The following is a 7,570-nucleotide window of genomic DNA, read 5'->3' as shown; positions in this document are numbered from 1 at the left end:
CCCGCCTAACCCCGCTTCGCGCCGCCACGCCCCACACCGACTAGTGATGCGGCTGCACGGCAACAGGAAGGACATGAGCCATTTCCACTTCCAATGCCACACTGAGGGGGGCGTTGTGTATTTCTTGTATGGCAATTCCCGCTCCTCCTTATACTACACTCTTCAAAACAGAGAAGGGTAGAGAGATTTCTTTTCAAATACATGAAAAGATAAAAAAAGAGCGCATTATTTGAAATAATATTGTTTTCATAGCCCATCCCTCCCCGGCGTTTTCGTCGCCAGGCCAGGCCCGTCCCCAGCTGCGGGCGAGGCCATCGCGGTCCCCTGGAATGAGCAATCACATGAATATCACTCCGATTTGCCGGCGACACAGCTTCCGACCGGGACTGATAAATCTCTCGGACTTGGAGCGAAGAGAGTGCGCCCGGAACGGAAGTCACAAATCGCTTCGGAAGCTGAGCTGAGCTGAACTGAGGGACACAGAGGGAGAGAGAGAGAGACAGAGAGAGAGAGAGAGAGAAGCATCGGGAAAGTAAGTTGTGGTAGTCCGAGCGGATCGGCCGTACGAGTGTCGTCGTCGCACGTCGCGCTCGCCCTCACAGACACACACAGTAGACTTTTTATGCGTCCAAGAATAATAATTGAAAACTCGACAAAAGACCCTGTTGTTTTGAGCAGCAGTTTGAATACAAATAATATGCTTTATACCGTTATACCCAGCTTCAGATGCATTATAGTGCAGCGTTTTCTGTTAGCACAAGTCGCTATTGAAAAGGGGGAGCGAGAAGCGAGGCAAAGTGGCGATCACGACGACGAAGAAGCTACTTTCGCGCGGCTCCGCGGGGCTGCTAAACGCGGGATGGCTTCCTTGTCGACGCGAACAGCGCGACGGCAAGAGCAGCGTCTCGCCACCGCCCCCTCCATTGTCCGGGGGCCAACCATTAAATCATTATCGACGGTAATTACAGTTACTCTCGACCCAGTTGTCGGCGGCGGGCGCAGCAGCGGCACCAGCTCGACCCGGGCCCGCAGCACAAGCAGCGCCACGCCCCAAGAACGCTGCTATGGGCAAGAGCGAGATGGATCAAGCGACGCCTGCCACCCGCGTAGCCATCACTCACTCGCTCGCTTGCTCACTCCTTTACTCGCTCGCTCACTCACGCGTGTGGAGCACGTGACGCCTCACGGTGGTGCGATTGCAAACCCGCCGCCGCCGTCGGCCTCGAGCCGCCCGTCTGCGTCCGCCCCGCCCGCCCGCCGCTATAGCAGCTCCCTCCGCATGGCGGGGAGTTCCCTGAGGGACACGGACGTGTCCATGAGCCTCAGGAGCGTCGTTACCGCGACAAGCACGACAGCACTGCGACGTGCTTGTTGTTACTGTTGTTGTTGTTGGGTGCGTTAAAAGTGTGCGTGTACGTGTGTGTGTGTATGTATTTGTGAGTGTGTGTTTGTGTGAGTGAGTGTGAGCCGTGTTCTTGCACGGAAATAACGTGTGGTGGCGCCAGGCCTAACGCGGTCGGTGTGCGGCGCCAGAGTTGGATTGGTTCTACCTGGGAGACGTTGGGGTTGGGGCTTCGCAACTCCCATCCCCCACCGCCCCTCTCTCTCTCTCTGCCTCTCTCACTCGACCCCCAAACTGTGTCTGAAGGAACTCACGCGGCTCTCCCACAACATTAGCTCTGCGCGCCCCCTAGCCTTGCTCTTCCTACTTCATCCCCCCTCCCCTCTACCGCTCACCAACTCGTGTTGGCACTGGAGCGAAGCACCTGAGCGTGCAACAAAAAGTAGTTGCTAGTTTATGCTTAAGAAAAGGGGTAGAAATGTAACATACTAAGTAATTGAGCCTGACAATCTTATTTGCTTTTTCCAGAAATGGTCAATACATTTTTTTAATGTATATTTCTGTTTAGTGTAAGGTAAATATTATAGAACGTTCAAAAAAATTATGTCCATTGTCTATAAAGAGAGGGAGAGGTTAACCAACTGACCCCGTCCCGTCGTCCGTGGTGGGACGGGCGGCTGCTAGAGGAAGGAAAGGAGAGGGTTGGCGAAGCGTAAGCGCAAGCGGTAAAAAAACACAACACATTTCCATGCTATTATGCTTTTGAGTTTTTGAACCCCGAAAGCAGCGTGCGGCGGCCAGCGGCGTGCGGCCCGCGCAAGCGAAAGTGCGCCGGCCGCAACCCCTTAACCTCGCGAGGCCCGCCTCGCCCCGCCCTGCCTGCTCGGCTTATGACGACGGACAGGAAATTTCATTTCCGAGCGTTCTAAACGCCCGTCGCCCATCTAGCATGCGCTGGGAGGACGACGAGAGTTACGGAGGGGGTGGGGGTGGGGGGGGGAGCTGGCCAATATGGGGCGGCAAAACAGGCCGCATAAAGTAATCACGCTCTCACTCACGCCCCTTTTCCTCGGGGTTGTCGCTCAGCACGACGTCGCGCCCTTGCGGCCCTCCTCTCAGCCGCCCGCGCGTCGCGACCCGCGTCACGCTCCACGTCACGCCCCCTGCGTCACGCCCCGGCCCACGTGACGGTGAGGGGCACTTATTTTCTTTTATACTTAAGCTTTTGTGGAGCGAGCGAGCGCGGAGGGCACACGGTGGTATATAGGTTTGACGACTGCCGTGTTTACCGATTCGGTCCGCACGTCCTCGACGCGTGCGCATACACGGGGAGGAAACGGGACGAAACGGGAGAGGACGCGGCGTAATACGATGCGGTTCGTGTGGTGTAAAGCTGGGAGAAGGTACTATGTTATGTTTCAGACTAAAAGTATAGTGCATCTTATGTGCATGTAAATTCTTTATTCGCACTACCAATAACTTAATGGCAATTCAGAGGTCATCAGCCCAACCTTTGCAGGAGTGTAAGAATCAAAAGTTTAATGAGCCTATGATTGCCATAACATGTAGCGTTTACTAATTTTAATGCAATTGTTAGGGCACTACGCCCTCTGCCCCTTTTCTTTTTCTTGTCTTTTTTTTGTTTAAATTTTTGTAGGAGGGCGAGGGGAGCGGGAGGGAAGTGTCCAGCATACCTGTGGAAGTGTGTGACAAGTAAAGCCAGTGCAAATTTCAGAGCACTACAATAATTGAGCCCGAGGTTAAAGACAGTTAGTAAACCAATTTTGGCCTGGCATGAGAGTGCGCAAAACAAGACCTATGTAGTCGTAAACACACACAGCACGGTGCATTTCTCAGTGAGCAGGGAGCTGCGCCGAGGCTGCGCGGTGTGTTGCATGTTTGCCATTCCGGACGCAGCACGGCGGGACCGGGACCATTCGTTCCGTTCTGCGCGCGTACTCATATTTCGTAATTTCATTTCTGAAAGTGGGAATGGCTCAGATGCTGCTCGGACGGCATGTTCTTTACATCCTTGGGCAGGCAAGCAGGCAAGCAGCGAAGGTTCGGGTGGCGGGCGGAAACTGTACGTTGGTAGTGCATCTATGTGTGTGGGTGCGTGTGGTGTATGTGTATGTGTGTGTTTGGGGGGGGGGGACTTTTACGCAAAAGTCTCTCGCACCCCTGTTGCAGTTTTCCTTTGCATGCCGCTCGAGGGGGTTTTCACTCGGAATTTTCGTGTACAGTGTATTACATATTACGTGTATTACGCGGTATTACGCCAGTTTTACACAAGCTTTGCAACCCAAATTCTACCATTTTAGGGCATATTTTCCTATTTTTCGGTATTACATTACGCGTAATACCTAGTTTTGGTGTACACTGTATTACGCAGGTGAAAACCCCCTCGATGCCGCTCCACCACCGCACACAGAGTTCACTTGAGTGTAGTTCGGCACCGTGTGTGCATTTCATCGAAAATAGAGAGCAAGAGAGAGATGAGGAAAGGCATTGAAAAGCACAAGAGAGAGGAAGACAGAGAATAAAAGTAAGGAAGAAAGAAAATCGAAAATAAAACTCGCAAGTCGGTATACATATATATCTATCCCCAGCGGAGCAGGGGCGCGCGGCAGCGGGGGCCAAACTTGGCGATCCAAAGTTTTACATCACTGTCGCCCAAAACACTTAGTATGCAAAAATTGTCGGAGCGAAAGTGAAGCCCTATAGAACGGGCTCGGGGTGCCGGCGCGGGGTAGCAGGGCGCGGCGGCGGCGTCTCGAAGTCCCGCTGGCAGGGTCGGCCAATTAATAGAAAAAGTTGAGTCGTTTTATCGGCGGAATTCATTATGGGACATCGGGGGGCCGCGCACTCTTGCCCCGCCCCGCGGCGGCGCGCCCAGCTTGCCGGCTCGTCACACCGCTCCGGGGAGGAGAGGAGGGGGGAGAGGGGGCAGGCAGGCTGCTGAGCACCGAGAAACGTGCAGAGAAATAAAAGGTACGGGGCGGGGACGGAGGAGGACGGGAGGAGAAGGGAGGCCCAGACAGAGAAAAAGGAGACGCGCTCGCGGAAGGCGAAGCGAAATCAGCAGCCAGAGGAGAAGGGGGGGAGGGGGTGGCAAATTGCAAATATAAACACAGGGAATTTAGCTTCGAGTGGAATAGCTACGGTGTGCGACGCGGGCGGGGTGCGGGCGGGGGCGAGGCAGAGGTCGCGACCATCCTGCTGACTGAGGGAGGAGGGGCCGGAGCAGCGGCGGAGCAGGCGGAGCAGGCGGAGCCCCTTGCTGCTTAAGCACGATGCAGCTCACTGTCCGCTTGCCGGCCCCTTATTTGCGTGGTGTTCGGACAAAAAACCAACAAAGTATGGCATGCCATCTTCCCACAAGTGGTGCGAGTAAAAGTTGCGTGAACTATTGTTAGACATTCGTGGAATTGCATAATAATGTAGGCCAACATACTGATGAAAAATAATCGGCGTCGCGGGCACTCTTAGATACGTAATTAGGGTATTTGATTTCGATATGAAATCCTCTAATAAAATCGGTCAACTCAACTCCATTTAACAAGTTCGCATTTATACTTTTGCATGCACCATTGTGCGCCCAGTTGTCACTATACACTTTGCGAAGCGGACGGGACGGGCGCCCGCGAGAAGTGCTTTCAATGTGTAAAGCCTGGGCGGTGTCGCGCGGACGTCGCTGACGCGCGGCTGACGCTGAAAGCCAGTGCTAACTTTGCTGCTAATCCTATAAATCCTTTTCTCACGTTCTAATTATTCATGTCCCTGCCGGTGCCACCAGAAGCCATTGTGCGAGCGGACAAACGAGTTTGCGCCAATGTTTGCGGAAGCAAAACAAAATTTCCGACGCCCCGCACGGTCCGTCAAAGTCGGACCAAACAATTCGAGAGATTTTGCCGTGGAAAGTTATTTGGCGGCGGCGGCGGCAAGGGGAGCAAAAGGGAGACGGAGTGAACAACGGCGAAAGGCTCCTCTAGTGAGAGCAGAGGAGAAAGAAGGCAGGCAATGGCCCCTGCTATCGTAGCAACCACCACGCCCCGCCACCGGTTATAAAAGCGTCCGCTAAACGGTCTTTAAGAGTCAATGCATCACCGGGATATGGCCGTGTACAACATTAATGCAATCACCCGACTGGCAACAATCTGACAAAGCGAGCGGGGGAGGCATAATGAGAGGAAAAATGCACGAACAAATGTGGGGGTGGAAATAAAAAGAAGGGCTGAAAGGGATAGAAGGGGGAGGAAAAAAAAGGAGACACAGAGAGAGGCCCTGACAAGAGAAATAAAAGGCACATTTCTTCTTGCGGCGACAGCCAGGATGACTCTGGCCGCGAAAGCTCGCTCAAGACTCTGTCCCCAATGTCACACTAGTCGGCAAAAACTCATGCAAAAGTCGGATGAAACGCCTCGTGCTGACAAGCGGTCCAAAATGAATGAGGCCAGCGAGAAAGAAGGGAGGAAAAGGGAAGTGGTAGAGTGATGGGGTTGTAAGGGAAGGCATTCGTGGGGGGCAGTGGAGGTCGAAATTTGGCACTGGAAAAACAATAATAAAAACTGCTGAAACAAAGTCTCTGCATAATAAATGATATTCATGATTCTCGTCCAATTGATCGAGCAATTCGTAAATCATCAATTTGTCATATGTCTGCACCTTAGCTGTAAGAGTATCATGTTTCCAATTCGCAAAGATTCCAGTTGTTAATAGTCTTCTCACGAAATTTCGAATTCTGGTCAAATTGTTCTTATCGGTGGTCCGAGGAATAACAAATAGTTGATAGCTGCCCACGCAGAAAAAAATGATCGAGCTGCTTAGCTAAGAAGTTAGGCATTGGAGACATAAAAACATCTGCGAATCTGTTTGCCAACCTTGTTTTTAACTGAGCAATTTCTTTAAGCTGCCCAGTAATACCCAGACCACACCAATTTACCAACCGTGTGGGTGATGCCACTTTACAGCTATAAATAATATTAATTTTTGATTGGGTGAGAAAATTGCCTAGCCGAATCACGGGACAGATTTTTTAAATTGATTGTGTGTATCTACAGGCGTGCGGGCTGGGCCGGTGCACCCAGAAAACCGTTACTTTGAATTAAAGAAATTTTATTTATTTCAACGAAAATTTCGTGCCAGAAACCAAAGAAAACTTTTTCGTTCATACAACGAAAACATTTCTTTCACAGAACGAAAGTTGTTTGAGTTAAAGAATTTTTTCTTCTAATCGACGAAAATATCGTCAGTTCGTGATTTCGTTAAGTAAAAGTTACGCTCTTCTGGGTGTGTGCCTTTCACGAGCCTTTTACTGTCGCGGATGAGGACACCCTCTTGAGACACGGAAATAAGGCAACTCACCCATTATACCGCCACATGCGGAAATTTCTGTTACATTATTTTTTTCAGACGAATGAGAGACAGAGTGAGTGGTTAAAGACTGCTGCCAGGACGCTCTTGAGCTGCTTAATGGAGGAGCGATTTGAATAGAAAGTAGTCGAGGTCGGCGATGAGCCCTTTGGACCAAGACCGGGCAGAAGGGAGGGAGTGGGAAAGGGGTGGGGAGTCGGACGCGCCGTGTGATCAGCGCCGATAATCGAAAATTGGGTCAAATAATAATTGATGAGCGGCGCCATCTGCGGATGGACACACCGCGACAGATGGTCCGGCCGGGCGGCGGCGCCAGCCCCATCTGCAGACGAACCACCGAGTCATCTTGGATCCCACTAATCGCTTCCGGGGCCAGCAGGGCGAGCGGGTGGTGGCGACTGAGAGGGAGAGGGACGGAGAAGGATAGAGGGAAGGACGGCCGCGGCTGGGCGAGAGAGGTGGAGCAAGTGGGAGAGAGAGCGAAACCTCTGGCTGGGCCAGAGGGCCTTACGCCGTGCACAATAAACGAAAATTAAAATATTTTTGCATACCAGAGGTGTAGCGTAGTCGAAGAGACGAGCCAGCTATATGATGATGGGGGGAAAGGGGGAAGAAAGGAAAAGAAAGTGAGAGAGAGACAGAGAAAGGAAGAGAAAAAGAGACGGAGGGGGGCAAAAAAGACGGAGAGGGCGGAAGAGAAGGGAGAGGGCATAGCCGGGGGCAGAATAAAGGATAGCGAAAGGAGCTGGGGGTAAATTTCTAAGCAGCCAATCTGGCTAATAGGGGTAATGAAATCGAGATAAGACAAGAGGGGAGGAGGGGTGAAGGGAGAGGTAGCAGGGCAAGACGGGGGGG

General features: G+C 52.2%; 1 protein-coding gene across 1 annotated transcript in view; it reads right to left on the bottom strand.

Moving 5' to 3' along the window:
* The window catches only part of LOC113205256 (uncharacterized), a 195,168-nt gene that overhangs the window by 88,374 nt on the left and 99,224 nt on the right, over positions 1-7,570 (bottom strand). The window lies entirely within an intron of this gene.

The sequence above is a fragment of the Frankliniella occidentalis genome, unplaced genomic scaffold (genome assembly GCF_000697945.3).
Source record: "Frankliniella occidentalis isolate FOCC.00 unplaced genomic scaffold, Focc_3.1 Scaffold52, whole genome shotgun sequence".
Classification (NCBI taxonomy): domain Eukaryota; kingdom Metazoa; phylum Arthropoda; class Insecta; order Thysanoptera; family Thripidae; genus Frankliniella; species Frankliniella occidentalis.
The sequence above is the reverse complement of the archived record's forward strand: the minus strand, read 5'-3'. Positions and strand labels throughout refer to the sequence as shown.